This window comes from Halyomorpha halys, unplaced genomic scaffold, assembly GCF_000696795.3.
Source record: "Halyomorpha halys isolate HHAL.00 unplaced genomic scaffold, Hhal_1.1 Scaffold859.1, whole genome shotgun sequence".
Taxonomy (NCBI): Eukaryota; Metazoa; Arthropoda; class Insecta; order Hemiptera; family Pentatomidae; genus Halyomorpha; species Halyomorpha halys.
In genome coordinates, this window is record NW_027115553.1 from 606805 (window position 1) to 624223 (window position 17419).

Consider the following 17419-nt stretch of genomic DNA (forward strand, 5'->3'; position numbering starts at 1 on the left):
ATATATATATACAAAAATAGTTGTCACGGTTTATTTTTACTCTTAGTGAATTTTAAAAATTTAGTATATTTACAAATTCGACAATATCAAATTTAGGAAATACAAATGTGGTCTTGATTTTCGTGTTTTCATTTTTTCAAACGACAAAAACATCGTTCGGAAAGTTGATAAAATTGGAGAAATAAGGTTCGTTTTCGATACGGACTCTACAGGTTTGGCTTGAACCATCAGTTTAATAGCTCCACTAGTGCAACCCTTTTACGTGTTCACTTACAGTTTTAAGTCTTTCATAATTAAGTATAATAATTACTATTACCTTATAACTAGATTGGACTTCATCTTACAACTTATTTGTCCTATTTTTTCTATTGTACAATCTACTATATACTAGGACCTTATACATGACTCCCTTGCAGTGATACGGATACTTGAGTATCCATAGTAACAAGTGAAAATAGAGGACTTTGAGGATGATAAGAAGTTGGTGAATAGACGGTAGAGATTTTAATCAAACCAAACAAAGTACTTTATAAGGGCTTTAGTTTTCCCTAGTGACTAAATAGGCAAGATGTAAACCAATAAAAGAACGCATAACAAAAAATAGAGACTATAGTTGAGATCTATTGAATATCAAGGTAGTAAACCTCTTAATCCAGAAAGAAATACCGGTGAAAATATTAATTTTGTTCTCACTTTCACGTACATATAAATGAATTGTATGATAAGGGAAATTATTGTAATAAAGCTAAACTCCGAATTTAAGTTCTCAACATTTCAAGGTTGTTTTTGGAATCGACTAACCGTAAGTCTTACTTTATAGAATCGATTTTTCACATTTTTTTTTTATTTTCTCCAAAACGTGTCTGACTATGTTGATTAAACTCCGTTAATCAGTGCAAAATTAGGTGGGATTCAATATAAAATAGATTTTACCCTCATTAAAATAGTTATCAGAGCTTATAAGCGGATTTGAAAAAAAATGTTTCCCTTATTATAGCTTTTTCTTAAAATTAAAGTATCTTTAATTTGGTCTATTCGGAAAAATTACCCATGTTACATTCTTATTAGTCTTTAAAAATTGATAAAAATAAACTATAAAAAAATTTGTTAATTTAAGGATAACTTAAGAGTAAAAATGTTTTTCCTAGGTTGAAAACATGTTTCCGGAGATAAGAATAGTGATATAGACGTACTATATATCGTTGAAGAGCCAAATGTTTTAGAAAAAAGATAATATTTAACAAAGAAATTCACAGAATATTATAAAGAATAACTAGATACGCATGAATAAAAGGTCTGTTTAACGAGAGTTTTAATTGGCAGGCGCATGCATAAGGGGTTTTCCTGTTTGGCAGCCTCATAACAAAATCCTTTTTAGTATTTTAAATATTGATTATATCAATTAATATATAACAATTAATCATCGAGTGCATAGTTAAGAAAACAATTATGGCCGTCCGTAGCTCATATTGTAGAAGCGCAAGTCTTAGCAACCTAAGAACTGGTGGCGGCGGTCAAATCCGGCCTGGGTAGACTTTTTTTATTTTGTGGCAGTCTCACGATTTGAAAAACTTGACCCCCCACCATGGTTCGAAAAGGTTGCTCACCTCTAGATAACACCCCGTATGCCATAAATGGTAAATCTTTGTAAAATACTATACTTTTGTTTTTCAGATATAGCATCTGTTCCTAAACTCCCAAGGATTAATTTGAAATCAAAGTATACTAGTAAGTGAAAGTTGCGTGATGCGCGTACTGTACCAGATTTTCTTTAATTGAGACATAAACACTGTACTATAAAAACAGAATTTTAATATTCCTATTCTTTTTAAATTTTTATATGACGAATAAATCGAACTGTATCGATGTCACAACAATGTTATTCAATGCATAGAGTACAGATAAAGTATGGTAATAGCAGTAACAGTTGAGATAGAGAACTACATCGTCCTCAAGGAAGTTACAAGAGGATCCTCATCCAGTTTTCATGAGATCCCGAAGAAATTCCGCTTTGACCGAGTTATAATCGTTTCATAAAGCGCAAATGAACCAAAAGGGAGGGGAAAGGAGAAGAACATCGAAATTGTAAGAGAGGGGGGCACCCCTGACAATTCCATGTTAATAAATGATGAGTCTAGACCCATCATACTTCCAAATGCTCTTTCCCGGCGCTGCCGAGGGTCACCATCACCTTCCTGAAAGGGAATTTATTTTAGGGTTTCATTGATCTCTACTTAGAGAGGGATCTCCAAGGCAAGCACCGCCAAGCCTAAGGGTCAGATACACTGAATCAGTAAACAAACGGGAAATAAGTTATTGATTAGATTAATATTAACTTATTGGTGAAATAAGTCCAACCAAAGTGCCGTATAAAGGAAGTATATTTGATAATATTGACCTCTGGATAATCCCTTAAAAGTCTCAATTTGGTATTTTATTATCATATATTAGGATATCTTCCTGGTTGATATTATTTTGTAAAAAAAGTAGATCTAGAAGTACTATAGAAACCATTTTGAAGCAGTTGTAGACCAAGGATTTGGATTAACAAATTTTAATGGTTTTTCGTCTAAAAGAAGCCAGAGTTAGTTGTACTGTGTATATTTCTAAGTGTTAACATTTAGAATATATTTCTTATTATACCCGACGGCATTGATTATAAATGAGAGTTCACATTGAAATGGAAAATTATTATCCAATTCGATACTGAACAAATATAAAATGAATCCATTTTGTAAAATACGCTGATAATTAATGTAGATTTATAGACCTTAGTAAAACATTGGTTAGGCTAAAAACTATTCTACATTATTCTGAATAATTGTTCTATTGTGTAATAATCTTTATGGAGATGAGTGCAAGACATTTTATTTTTATTCTTAGCACTTTACAAAAGATTTGGTTATTTATATTCACATAACTTCCATTTAGTTACAATTTTAAACACTTGTGTACCCTTTATTTGCCATCAGATCGAATTAAATCGAGAAATAGGTATGGTTGAGGTATAATATAAGTTAATAAATATAATATTACACATATATAAAATATTACATATTGAATTACAATTTTTTTCTTTATTATTTATTAGATTTTTAAATATATATATATTATGATCCCTCCCCCTTCTATATCATCTCTCGGCTACACTGCTACTAACGTGAAACATGCCTTCAGCAGACCCGCCATATTTACCTTAAAATTCCACTATATTAACAAAAGGATATTAATACTTGTGTTACATTTCATATTGTTTGTTTATTTTTTTTAATTAAAATGACGATAAGAAAAAAAAACAATAAAATTCTAAAAAAAAGTGTTTAAGAAATGACATTCTAAAGCTTAAGATATAATTAAATTATTACTATCACGTCGCATTATTATTAAATTTCATTTTGTTGGTTTAGAGGGATTTTATATATTTTAGACGGTTCTTTAAATTTTTAAAAACATATTTTTCATTTAATATTTAAATATTAACATGAATGTTGATATATTTTACTATGAACCAAAATTTTTCAATCGATTGACTCTAATATGAGAAATGATATTGATACTTTGCTTTGAAAGTGGCACGACGTAATTTTTATTTTACTGGAAGTATTCCTAAGATAGTACCATTGATTGAAACTAGTTGGGAGAAGTAATCCCTCTAGGGTACTATACATAGAGTATATCCAATAAAAAGTAAAAATAAAACTTTTTTTTTTTAGTTTTGCCATTGTCAAAGAAAATTTTAAAACTAATAGCCATATACAAACTGACCCCAACTCTTTAAACCCTTTTAATAGCTGTAACAGAAAATCATACAAAAACAACGGACCGTAGATAAAATCGTATAAGAACTAAACCTATATTGCCACAAAGATCAAAACTATTTTGTTTGGTTTTTGGTTTCGGTTTCTTATAGTTTATTTTTTTTATATAAGTAATAAGTAGCAAATAAAAATGTATTGTGAGAGGGTATATCTCAAATATTTAAGAAATAAAAGTTAAAAAATTAATAATTTAAGAATAATACCATAAGTATATATATGAAAAATTAAAAAAATTGTCAATAATTACTTTACATACATATAGTTGATAAAATAAAAACAAAAATTTCATGACAACGAATAGTACTACAAATCTCATGAAATCAGGATTAAAGTTTCCGAATAGATATCATAGTGATGTTCACCACTTTTTTTTTTATCTGTGTTGTGAATAAATAACAACAATTTACTATTAAATAATTGAATATAATTTTTCCCTAAATAATTGAATATAATTTCTCCCTAAATAATTTTTCTCTATCTCTGAAATTGAAAGGAAGCATGTGAGGAAGACAAAGAAGCAGAGGGGAGAAAGTTGTTGGAGAATTCTCTACCGAGCAAGACTACAACCCCCGCCGTTTCCCAATTAAGGAAATTAAACTGAAAGGACTTATTTATAACTTGTTCTGACTAAGTTGAAGTAAGTTAGCTCGCAGATGTAGGCTCTGATCCTTAGCTAGCTTCAAATAATCAACCTAATGTAGTGTCTGAATAAATATAAAAATTGTTTGCCATGTTTTTCATCAATTAGTTTTTTCTTTTTATAAATATATTTTTTTATTAAATTTATTCATTAGATTGGAGATCATTGTGTTATGTAATTAAAAAAAAAGAAACGCTAAAATAAGATTAGAGAAGCTTTATTATCTTAAAAGCATTAGCAAACAGCATCAAAAATCCAAATTTTTGGTCAAAATACTGAAACTTACTACTCCTGTGTTTTGTGAGATTCTAAGTTCAATGATTCTAAAAATCAAATAAATCTTCGAACACAAAGACCGAAATTCAGAGCCTTTTAGCCAAACATCTCACACATTCGTTCATTTTTTTATTCGAAACTCAATCTTGAAAACTACTTAGATCACAAATACATATATAAAGTCTTACCCCTAATTGAATATTTCCCATATTGAATATTTATATGCAGTTCATCAAATAAAAATTTGTAAATTATTTTGGAAAATATATTTGAATAGGTATCTCAATACTCAGACTGAAGCTAATGTATCGTAAAGTACTTTAAAATAATTATCTTCTTAAGTATACGAATTATCATGATTTCGGCGAAATAAATCATAAAATATTAACTTTTCGTTTCTTAAAAAAATATGTGAGTGTTTGAACTACTATATCTCGGAAAATATTGAGCGTAAAGAGTTCAATTAGGGCTCCAAGTTTATAAAATTTAAACTAATTTTAAAAAGGTGTGAAAATATATTTTTTTGGGCGGTAGGTAGTTTTCTAGATATTGGCATCATGAAAAACAATATCATAAATTTCCATTCATCAAATTAGGTTTCTAGGTATGAATCTAATGCACTGTTGTGCCACTAGACACCAAAGTTGGGTAAAAATATTTTTTTTTCAATGCAACTTGATATATACCTCCACTCCGTTGACATACAAAAATTTCCTTTATTACATCCTTTAAATTTTTCTTTAATATATTTCGGTTACTTGCAATATTTTAGATTATAAACATATACGGCGGCCATTCTGAATAATCTGCCAGATTAGGCGTATTCCGTGCTGTAGGTACCTTCTTAAAACGGCTCACGTGTAGTTTTTTAATGTTCAGAACTCCTTCTCGGATCAAAGATAAAATTTATTTTAATTATTCTGTAAACTAATAAAAAATATTGGTAAATTTTATAAAATTAAGGAAAAGATCGTTTCATTTGTGTGAATACAACAAAATCGATTCCTGTCCATGTCTTAGGAAAGCTGACTGCTTCTAAACAAAGAGAGATTTCTAAATTTAATAGTTTTCTAAATAAAGTTTTTCTTAATTATTTTTCTTATTAAACCTACAGCTCATTTACAAAACATTTCTAACAACTGGTTCAAGTTGTTGAAGAATAATATCATAGATTTTTATTTTTTGTGAGTTTCTTGTTATCGCGATCTCATAAAATGCAAATTTGACATTTTTTTAAGTGAATTTGGGAGCAAGTAATATTGTAGAACCAGAACATCAGAAATGAAAACAAAGTGAAGAAGCTCTTTAAATAATCCAATTTTTTTATATTATATTTTTTTTTTACTTATCCACATGACAAATAATATGATAATGATAAGTAAACAAAAATAAATATTTTTTTTAGTTATGAGACTATTTTAAGCACTTATCTCGGATTACTTTGCACTTATCACGGACACATGTTATTCTTCCACAAATAAGTGTGTTAAGTAAAGTACAGTTACTCACAACTGTTGTTAAACCCCAAAGCTTTACAATATTAGAAGTTTTGATTTGATTTTCTCCAGGTCATAACTAGAGACTGGATATTCATGTTTAATTCCCTTGCTTCAAATTTCACTAAACCTCAAGAATTAGTCGAATTATGAAAAAAAAAAAACAGTTTTTTTTTCCTCGACAAAATTGCTTTACTCATGTTATTGCTTATTCTTTTACTCTTTTTGGGCTAAATATTGATATTTGTTGCATAAAATATAATTTTTAAACTACATCTCTCATATTATACACACATAGGTATGCTAATATTTATTATTTTTTCGTTATTTTATATAAATTTATAGTTTAAAATTGACAAATTGGAGGTAAAGCAATGCATTGATTAACATATTAACAGTTGAATTAAACTTTAAAAAAGTAAACAAAATTTGTATGGTTTTCGACAATTTGGAAGGAAAAAACGTGGAAAATCGAACCTAAGGTAAATCCTTTGAGAACTGAATTTTCCATAAGAAATAGTGATCATAATTTGGTTTCCTCTACGGGCCCAGGAGATCTTTAAAAGCTGTCATTGTGTTGACGGCTCAATAAAAATATGTCGCAGTCATAATCGCGGAATCTTACGAGTGGTTAAATTTTAAACCGATTTTGTTTTTCAGGTTAGTTCGACTTTCTGCAATGTAAGCAAATAGAATAAAGTAAAAAACTTGTGAAAGATTGTCAGCCGTTTTTGATGAATAACTCCGGTTTTAAAATTTCATTTGCAATTAGATCCTAAAAAAAAAAAAATTAAATCATACCATTGATATTCCAGAGACAGATCTTTTATAAAATGACTGGAGAAGATTAGTGAATTTACATTTATTCAAAAAAGATAGATCCACATCAAAATTCTAAAAACTGTTGAGATTAAGAAATGGAGAATAAACAGTTATTGTGGAACAGTCTTTAAATGTATTCTTTCTTTGTATCATTGTCATTAGTCATTCGAATTATTTTTTTTGCATTTTAATTTATGAAGATGTTTTATTATTTTTATCTATGATATAGCCTTGAGCCAATATGTATAAGCTGAAGCCTCAGATTTTAATAATAAAAAAAATTAATGTTCTCTTTGTAAATCTCCATTAATTATTTAATACCTACCAATGCCATATAATTACCAATACTGAAAAAAAAATGTGGAAGAGCTTCCCTTCAAATATTCCACATTCCAATTATTATATTTTCTCAATCATATTTTTATCAAAGTCAGCTCTTTTAAAAATTATTACACATTAAACTTTTTTATTCCCTTTAACGCTTTTATAATTAGCTGGCCATTGAACTTTTTACACGGATAATTCTGAATGAAAAAAAAATTATTGTATAAAAGCCATTCAATCCGACGAAACGAGGCACACCACTCAAATTTAATATGTTTGACAGGACCAAACTCCATCAAAGCAGGCTACAGTAATTGGATAAGGCTATCCCTACGTTCCTGGGATAGTCTAACGCCCTATATTACTCTATAGTGTAGTGCTTTATATCACTCAATTGTAGAGTACTCTATATGACGTCCTTTCAGGGATATAGCTGAGGATTATCTCTCAATCGCTTTGAAATCAATTTGAAACGAATGTATTGCCATTACTATACATTTCACACTTTAAATCTATTTGTTCAAACGACCATAACTCAAAAAAGGGAGATTTAGTGTTACTATACACTAAGAAAAAGTATTTATTTAGAGATTAATTTTATGGGATTATTTATTAGATCGAATATGTAATTTAATTTGTATTAAAATTCATAAAATAGCTATACTAGTTATCCAGTGGTGGGAACTTTGAAGATCAAATCTTTAAATTAAATGTTATTTTACCTGTTATCTTACATTGAAATGTATTAGTAATACTAGATTTAATATAGTAATTTAATTACAGATTAATATCACTAAACATCAAGTTATCTATAAACCACACTACTCCTGGTGCCTAATCGTGATCCTGTCTCATCGAATCATATTAAATATCGAAAATGCCAGTTAGTTATCTGAGATCAAACAGAAATGATTTACCAATCACACCATCGTGTAAACTGTGATATATTTGTTATCTGAAAAAAATATATATATAAAAGAAACATTGATTTAATTAAAAAATTAATAATGTGTATATGCAGTAAATTATTTCAGTTTTTATCAGAATATTAAACATCTTTCGGATAATCTGTTTATTATTATTTATAAAAAAAATTTTCATAAAAATTCAATTTTTTTCAAAACTCAGTAACTATCATTTTTGTTCTACTATTAAAAAAAAAATTAAATCTGTACCGATACAACCCACGAAGAGCAGGGGTGCAGTTCTTTCTGAAGATGTAGTGTTACTATACCAAAGGTTGTACAAGGAAGTTTTCCGTCAGAATCAGTCTCGACCGCCTGATTTTAACCCAATTAAGGATACTCACTTTATGAGGTTGGGTGGATCCAGGAGGGCTTCCAAAACCACAGTTCTGACTCTACGGTGAAACAGAAAATAATTATCTACCACAGCCGGATTCTAACCCAGGTCCTTGGGGAGGAGGGGTAGTCTATTGTCTTACCATAAGCTACCCACCTCCGTTCCTATATGCAAGTAAAATCAATTATGATTTATAAAAGGAGAAGAAAAACTCTTTAAAAAATATTGATTTCATAAATGGAAAATTTAAAACTCAAAATGTCTATAAAACACCTAAATCCATCAGTAATTAACTTTATTGTTTAATATATAGTAATAACACGTAGAAATCATACCTAACCTTGTTTTTTATATTCCTATTATGAAGAGTGGAATTCAATTTCAACTTCTCAACACAGCTTGAATTTCAAGTTTTTGAAATAATATGTTCCAATTCCAAGCTAAAATAGCTTCAACATTTCATATATTTATTGAGACGTAACATCACGAGAAGCATTAGAGTCTTCTAGGCCTCAATTTCTCTAAATCGTCAAAAACCGTAAATAATGGTTAAATGTATTTGGTTACTTATGCTTTCAGGACGCGTAGGATCAAAAATCAAAAAAGTTCTGAATATGGATCAGTAAAAAACAACCAGTTAGGTTAGAAAATTAATAATATTCTCAAAAGATAGAGGACATGCCAATATTATAAGCACAGGCCGGATTTTTGTGCAATGAAAAATCCGAAAAACGTGAAATAAAAATCCAAAATGTGTATAAAACACTTAAATTCAGCAATAATTTATAGGAGTTGATATAATTTATAATATTATTACCAAGAAAGCTTGCCGAAATTTATATAAATCAAATTAAACTCACAAAATAGTGGTCTACATTTATGCAAACATACTACTCTAATGAAAAACTTTAAAAAGTTTGGTTAAAACTTTATAGGAATATTAATTCTTTGATTGATGTTTATTAAAAAAACAAACATTTATTGGCACATGTAACAGGCAATATAATACATGAAAATTTAAGAAAAAAATTTAAATTCCTACAAGTCACAAAAACGTCATGCGGAAGTATAAGACGTCTCTATCAGATCTTATTCTAAAGATACTTTTTCATAGTTACCCAAGGTCACAGCTTAATACTATGCCAAGAACAATAGTCACTACTATTTAGGTTAGAATCGAATCTATATTTTAATCAATGCATAGCTTTACCCCAATTTTGTCAATAAATAAATAACTATAAATTAAATAAGGAAAAAAATGAGTAAATACTGTCAAACATACATCTATTCTGTATAATAAGAGATATTTAGTTCAAACATAGCATTTTATGCAACGATTATCACAATTTAGCCCAAAAAGAAGAATAAAACGTGCAAATTCGTGCAGAAAAAAACTCAAAACCTGCAAAATTGTGAGGAAAAAATGTGCGATTTTGTGTAATATGCAATAAGAGTTATTTGAACGCCTTTGCCATGAATCAGATTTCTGTCGAGAGTTGGCGGAATTTGGAAGATGGTATTCACGAGAATCCGAGCTCTAATCATTACTTTATCTTCTCGTTACACAAAAATGAACTAAAAGTAAAAAGTATATTCCACCAGCAGCACAAGTTAGACCGAATCATCTATGTTTAATTGTTTTTTGAATTTTTTTTTGGAAAAAAATTGAAATAACATTACTTATTTTCTTGATGTAAATAAATAAGAATAGTGAGTACAATGATAGTGTCAGTAACTGTAACAAGCAAATGAGCCTCAGTTTATAAACTTTTAAAAATAACTTTTTTATTTCAGTCCAAACATTATGTACACACATGATGACAATACAAGAATCGGATGAGTCTCCTCACGTGCTTCGTGGATAAGGAATAACCTAAGGATAAGTTATTTAACTATCGGGCTTCCCCGATAGCTAAATTCCTTGCCCGATCCATACAAGAATGGATTAAAATTTGCGTTTAAATTAGCCACTATCCAAAAAAAAAATATAATTGTCATATTTTATGTAATTATAATACTGGAATTTCTTTAGTTGTTCATTAAAAATTATTTTATGTAGTTTGTGGGAATAGAAAAAAAATCATTAATGTTTGTCCAAGACAGAAAAAAAATATAGATCCATTTTTAGACTGAAGGCACTTGAAAATAGAAATAAGTGATCTATTTACATAATAGTACTAATTTAGTATAAAATATCATTCGTCCTTTTGTCAGTTCATCTCGATATTATTAAATATGTTTCTTGAAGCTACCTCAAATCGACTATGTCTTTTTGTTGGAAGGCTTTAAAAATGAACAAAAAACAAACTGGAATACTCCACTGCAACTCTCAAACTGGTCCAAAGTTGGTGCAATGGCTTACAAACAGTCGATGTCCCAAAAGCTAAGATGGCTGGCTACACTGACACTCATTGAGGGCAGACAGGGTCTAGTTGTTTTTATTAATTATACGAGCCGATTGATTAGCGAGAACTCATGTTGCACTCAAAGGCCAGAAACGCAGAAAAGGTCTGGTTTCGAACTGTAATAACGACTCAAACACTCAACAAATGTCCAAACTATAAAACTATAAACGCAGACAGGGCTGCTGAGGAAGCTATCGGGGCCACTAATTAGTCGCAACTGCTATATTAAAGTCGAAACAGAAAAGGTCTGGTTTCGAACTCAACAAATGTCCAAACTATTAAACTATAAACGCAGACAGGGCTGCTTAGACGCTATCAGGGGCATAAATTAGTCGCAACTGCTCCAAAAAACTAAGATGGTCGGTCCGTTGCTAGGTGACGCAACAATGATCACCCCTAGCAACTGTCTCTATTACTCATTATTACAAACAAACACAATCACACATTCTTCTTTTCAAACAACTAAATCTAAATAAAACAATACAAATAAAAATAAATGTAACCAAATTAAATACTAATAAAACTATATAACTAAAACTATAAAACTAAATACTAACAATACTATTTACAATTATTTACAACCTAATTATATTATGGCGTTAACAATGTTTGTCAATTATTGTTCAACCTTCATGAACTCCATTCGGTTTTTGATTGATTATAAAAAAAATGATACTATAATGATAACGGTACTGATAATGATGAATTTTAAAAATATTACTGATGAAACAAGTTCCCTTAAATTGTTGTTATATCTTTTTAGAGTCTTACAAAGATTTCTATTTATATCTAAGGAGTGATTGAATCCTTTTTCGGAAATGTTAGAGTACTTTCCTTTCCCCCAGGAAAAAAATGAGAATCGAAGAAAAAAAATAATTTTTTTGGGTCACCAAAAAACTATCCATAAAATTAAACATGGAGGGCGTGCTAAACAATTATAAAAGTCGTTTGACCTTTTCTTTAGAAACGGAAGCCTTTAACAAAGATAAAGGAGCGTTAATACAGAAGGAAGCCCCATCAGTTCATCGATTTCTACGGTCATTCCTATTAAGAGGGTTTCGGTTTTGATTAAGGAATAAATTTAATTTATTTTTAAGACTCTTCTCCTTTATAGCGCCTGGACGGATCAAATGCCCCCATAAAACGTTTTAGGACCGAAAATGGCGAGATCCATTAACCCAGCCATTGAAGCAAAAAAGGGTGAAGAGCTGCCGGCCATTCCCCGGCGGGATCCGAGATCTAAAATCGTCCTCAGCTACAATCTCACCACATTTACTAAATGTCAGAGGTTTTGGTGATATTTAGAAGGTCGTAACGATCTGGTAATATGAGTTAGTTTACAATATGAATAATCGAACCTAGATAAGGTTAACATTGGTAGAACCTTACATTCAACAAACACAAACTCGTTTTGAGTCAATCTGAGTATTCTCTCACTTTAGATATATATGTATATGAACAGTTCTAAGAATTATAGGAGACTTACCTTTCTATTCTCTTTCACTTTTTTTTTTTTTTTTTTTTTTTTTTAATAATTTATTTATTGATATTTGCAACTGTATACACATATATACAACAAGTAAATTTGCTGTAGGTGACATAGTGACATGATAAAAACATGTGGAAAATCTACCCACTGATAGAACTCCAATAACATTTCTAGAGGAGAAGATCTCGAGGCCATCTTCTTTACAGACGCCTAGTAGGATTATTAGGTAATGAAGGAGAAGCCAGGTTAGAAACAAGTGGATTTGGGTGGTTGAGAAGCTTTCACTTTTTAATGAAAAATTGCCGTTGTCATTAAATTTGCAAGTTTTTCGAACCATTTGCAGAAACCTTCAAAGTTACATTTTCCAATACCAAAATGCCTTGAAATTGTCAACTGAAAATTATACGTTATTTTAGAACCACCCATATGTAAAACCAAGGATTTTTCCCAAAGAAAATGGCAAACAAGCTACAGTAGTATAACTTGTTTTGCAGATGTACTGATTATACCCGAACCGAAAATGTTTAAGGTGTAATTAATTAGGTTTATGTTTTCATTATTATAATTATAAATAAGCTTAAACTGCTCCGAGGCATAAAGTTGCAAAGAATAAGTTTTCTTTTTTTGACCGGAAACCACCCGGTTGACACATGGCTGCAGTAACAGAATATATGATTATCTGTTACAGACAGATTCGAAGCTGACTCCTAGTAGACAGTGGTAATGTGAGGAGAATACTTATGCTAAATATTATTTGAAAAGTTAAACTAATTTAACAAATTGAAAAATAAACAAAAACCGTAGGGAGGTGCAATAAAAAAAATTAAACTTTTACTTTTGATAAATTGCTGATAATATTTTTATTTGGGAACATTGTTAACACAAAACGTTCTAATACATTAATTTTTTTTCTAAAAAAAGTAATAATATAAAATAAATAATAACATTGGGGGCGGGGGATAACAAATGGTGTTTTCAGCTACATAGTTAAATTACTTTAAATTTGTTTTAAACTGTCCTAGTACTACCAGGTTAAGCATAGTTAGAGTAAAAATTCAAAGCGATTTATAGATTCATTTTATTAAATTTTGCAAAATAAGAACTAATAAGCTTTTTATTTTTTTGTAGGGTATAATGCAAAATCTTATATATCTCTAGAATATTTAAAAATTTACAAAAAAAAAAAAAATTATTTCACATCAAATATATCAAAATAAATAAAACACATTTGCTTGAAAATCTTGGGAGTTTCTCCATAGATCATTATATCTTGAACATTCGTCAAGAACATTCATATTCATGTTAAGCCTCCTATTAACCTAAGCATCCGTCTCAAGTTTGTCCCAGATGCTGTCCCAAATATACCTCAACAACCGTCTTAGATTTCTTCCACTAAATTAATTAGTGTACACTCACTACTCGAGTAACTCGACCACCGCCGAATGCGCCCAATAGTCAAAGGCACCCAAACAAAAGTCAACCGCTGAATCTCAATGATTTTAATGCATTTGATACGATATAACATGTTTAAGTCAATTGAAATCTTTTCCAAGTCAAATGTAACCTTTTCCATTTAAATTGTAACTTTTTCCAGTTCAATTGTAACCAAAACCAAACTTGAATTTATTCACAAACATTATATTTTATTTCTTTTATAAATTAAAATAACTGTGTCAATTTCAATAATGATTTCTCAAATAATTTCACTATATTTATCCGACATTTATTCGATATTCTATATTAAGTGCTAATTTCAACTAGATATAAAAAATTATGAAAAAAAAAAGTTTAAGTTGTTCATTTATTTTTAAATTCTGGATTTTTAGATTTTATTTTTTTAGAGGATAGATAGCTATTGGTTTTTGAAGTCGCTAATATTTTATTCAAGATCCATTATTACGAATTAATTATTAATTTGGCAGAATTCGTCGGTATCGGTATGTTTTATTATTTATTAGGTCTTTGATGATGCATCATTTTTCCAAATTCATCATACTATTTATGAACGTCGACTCATTGTTATTTTTGAATTTTCCTGCAACATGTAGAACATCTATTCTTTATTATAGAAATTAACATAATTATTTTTGAACAATAAAATATAAATTTCATTAAATAATTCAAGTCCGGTTGGGTTACAATTGAAATGGAAGAAGTTTCATGGGGAATGGGGAGAGTTACAATGGCATTGAAAAAGGTTACATTTGAAATGGAAAAGGTTTCAATCGAATTGGAAACGGTTGTAATTGAAATGGAAAAGGTTACATTTTACTTGAAAATGCTATATATTGTAACGTCATGAATTATTAGTTCATTAAGAACAACTATTACTATTTACCCCACTAGTATACTTGTTTATTTATTTTTTCCTTACTGGTTACTATTATTTAATACTAAGAACATGATTTTATTCAAACGAACGACATTGGCCTATGAATATTTTTTAGCGAAGGTAAAATATTATTACTTTGTAATAGTAGTTTATAACGACAATAGTTGGTAAGTGTATTTGTCCTTTGCAGTATGATTACTCTATATTAATTAAGGTGGAGGAATACACTAATGCCCATTTCTTTTCATTTTGGGCAACACCACCATGTACCAAGAGATGTTGGATTAGTTTGGTGCAAAGTATATTAGATGGATAGTGGCTAATTCTTATCCATATATAAAATAAATTACTTATCCAATGGTAAGTAAATTTATTTTTAACATTATTCATACAAATAAGCCGATTAAAAACATAAAAATATTATGTTCAGTAGTATAAAAATATATGTTTATATCAATATTACCTCACTCTCATTATTGCACCATCTCACCTAATGTCTAAACAATTTATAAAAACTAATATTATAAAAAGCCGGCATTGCAATAACGGCGCTAAGAACTGAGGTAGAGACGATACCTGTTGCTTTCAGCTAAGAAACTTACCTCACCAGTTTTTGTCCCCGAACGAAAAAAAACAAAGGATTGCTTTTTCATGAAGAAGGTACCTCCCCCTGGATAGAGTCCTTCAGAATATATCTCGTCTCTTGAGAGAATATCTGTACAAGGCTGGCAAATAGACAAATACTCCCTCGATGATACATTTAAATAATAACGACTTTAATCTTAAGAATAAATTTTAACCACCAATGCTACAGTGGTTTTATTGGATTTTTGCTTTTCAAAGATAATATGCTGTACTTTACATGAAGTATTAGTTAAAGAAATAAGGATTACTCAAACTGTAATCAATTCAAAACTAAATTATTATAGGAATTACTATACATTTCAGCGAGTTTATTATATTTAATATGTTATATAAAAATGCTAATAGCTTCAACGATAAAGAAGTTGTAATCTTAAAACTTTTTTTTATTAAAAAAAAATTACTGTCCGACTGAGACAATTATTTTCCATACTACACAGACGTTCATCAGACAGAAACGTATACAATAACTTGCTAAAACCCATACAGACATACGCCTGCCAAATTTATGAACCCGCTAAAAAGACACAAATTAAAAAAATACAAACTTTTCAGTCGTAAATTTTAAGACAGGCAACGAACTCACCACTCTACGTTTCAAACGAGACCATTCACACCAACCTACGTATTCCGGACTGCACCTAGCCACATTCATATGACTTACAAACGGTTTCACAACACACAACATGGACATTTCAATAAATTTGTACGACAAATGGCAACAAATGACATCCCTAACGTAGCTCAGCAAAGGCTGAAGAGGAGTTGGATAAGGTAACTCCTAGTGTAATCAAATAACTTACTTGAACGTCAGGAGGATGCGCCACTGGGCCCTGTCTCCCTCATCCCAACCCATGCCATGCCTGGGTACAGCTCATTTTCTGGTTGTAATAGATTTACAAGTACAGAAAAAAATTGTACCGCTACAACTCATAAGGGGTAAGGAGTAAAGTAATTTGTAAGGAACTAATTTTACTAGACCAACGGTTGTGCAAGGAGGTGATTTTGTCAGAAACACGCTCTACCGCCAAATTTTACCAAATAAATCGTACCCACTTTATTCTGCAGTTGCGTGAGTTTGTTTTTTGCCCCTTTTTCCTTTTATTTTTTTTTGTTTTCAGTTCTAGCTTGGTTTTAAGTTCTGTTGGTGAATACTACATAAGACATAAAAAAGTTTATTGTACATTTAGAGAAAATAAAACATTTAAACTCTAAAATAACAATATCAGATAAAGAACCAGCGAGAAGACCGGCTACAGAGCAACTGCAGGCAAAGGACTGAATTAATGAGAGTATATATCTAAATTATAGTATATTAAAAACAAAGTAAAATTATAAATGATATTTTAGCAATTTTTTAAAAAGAAAAAAACTTTTTTATCGTTGGCTATATTAACATTTTCGAGTTTTGGCAGATAAGAGTCTTCGTTAATGAATTATTCATTTTTGTCTTAAATATTAGCGTTAGTCAGATTAGGTAAAAAAAAAGCTTTTTATTCTGAAATAGATTTTTTGTTGTTTTTTTTTAGTGCAAGCATAAACTTTTTAGTGGGTGTTTTTTTTCTAGAATAAATAGAGACCGGATATCCGTGTAATTGTATCTTTTTTCCCCTATCTTCAAATTCAGTCAAACCTCAACAGAAACTGGAAAATAAACATTCTAATACCAGTATTAGAATGCAAATTAGTACTGCGTGTTTCGCGTTTTCTTTCCTTACTTCTGCACATTTTGAGGTTTGTTTGTTTGTTTGGTTGTTTAGTGGCGCCAAACTTCATTGGTCATCAACGCCATTTATATTTTATTTAATTTTGCTAATATTCGTTAAATTTTATTTATTTTTAATTTTTTTTTATTTATTTATTTTTTTTCCTT

The 17419-nt window shown here is 29.7% G+C and overlaps 1 protein-coding gene across 4 annotated transcripts in view; it reads left to right on the forward strand.

Moving 5' to 3' along the window:
* LOC106686667 (cyclic nucleotide-gated channel alpha-3) overlaps positions 1 to 17419 on the forward strand; it is a 358981-nt gene that overhangs the window by 183881 nt on the left and 157681 nt on the right. The window lies entirely within an intron of this gene.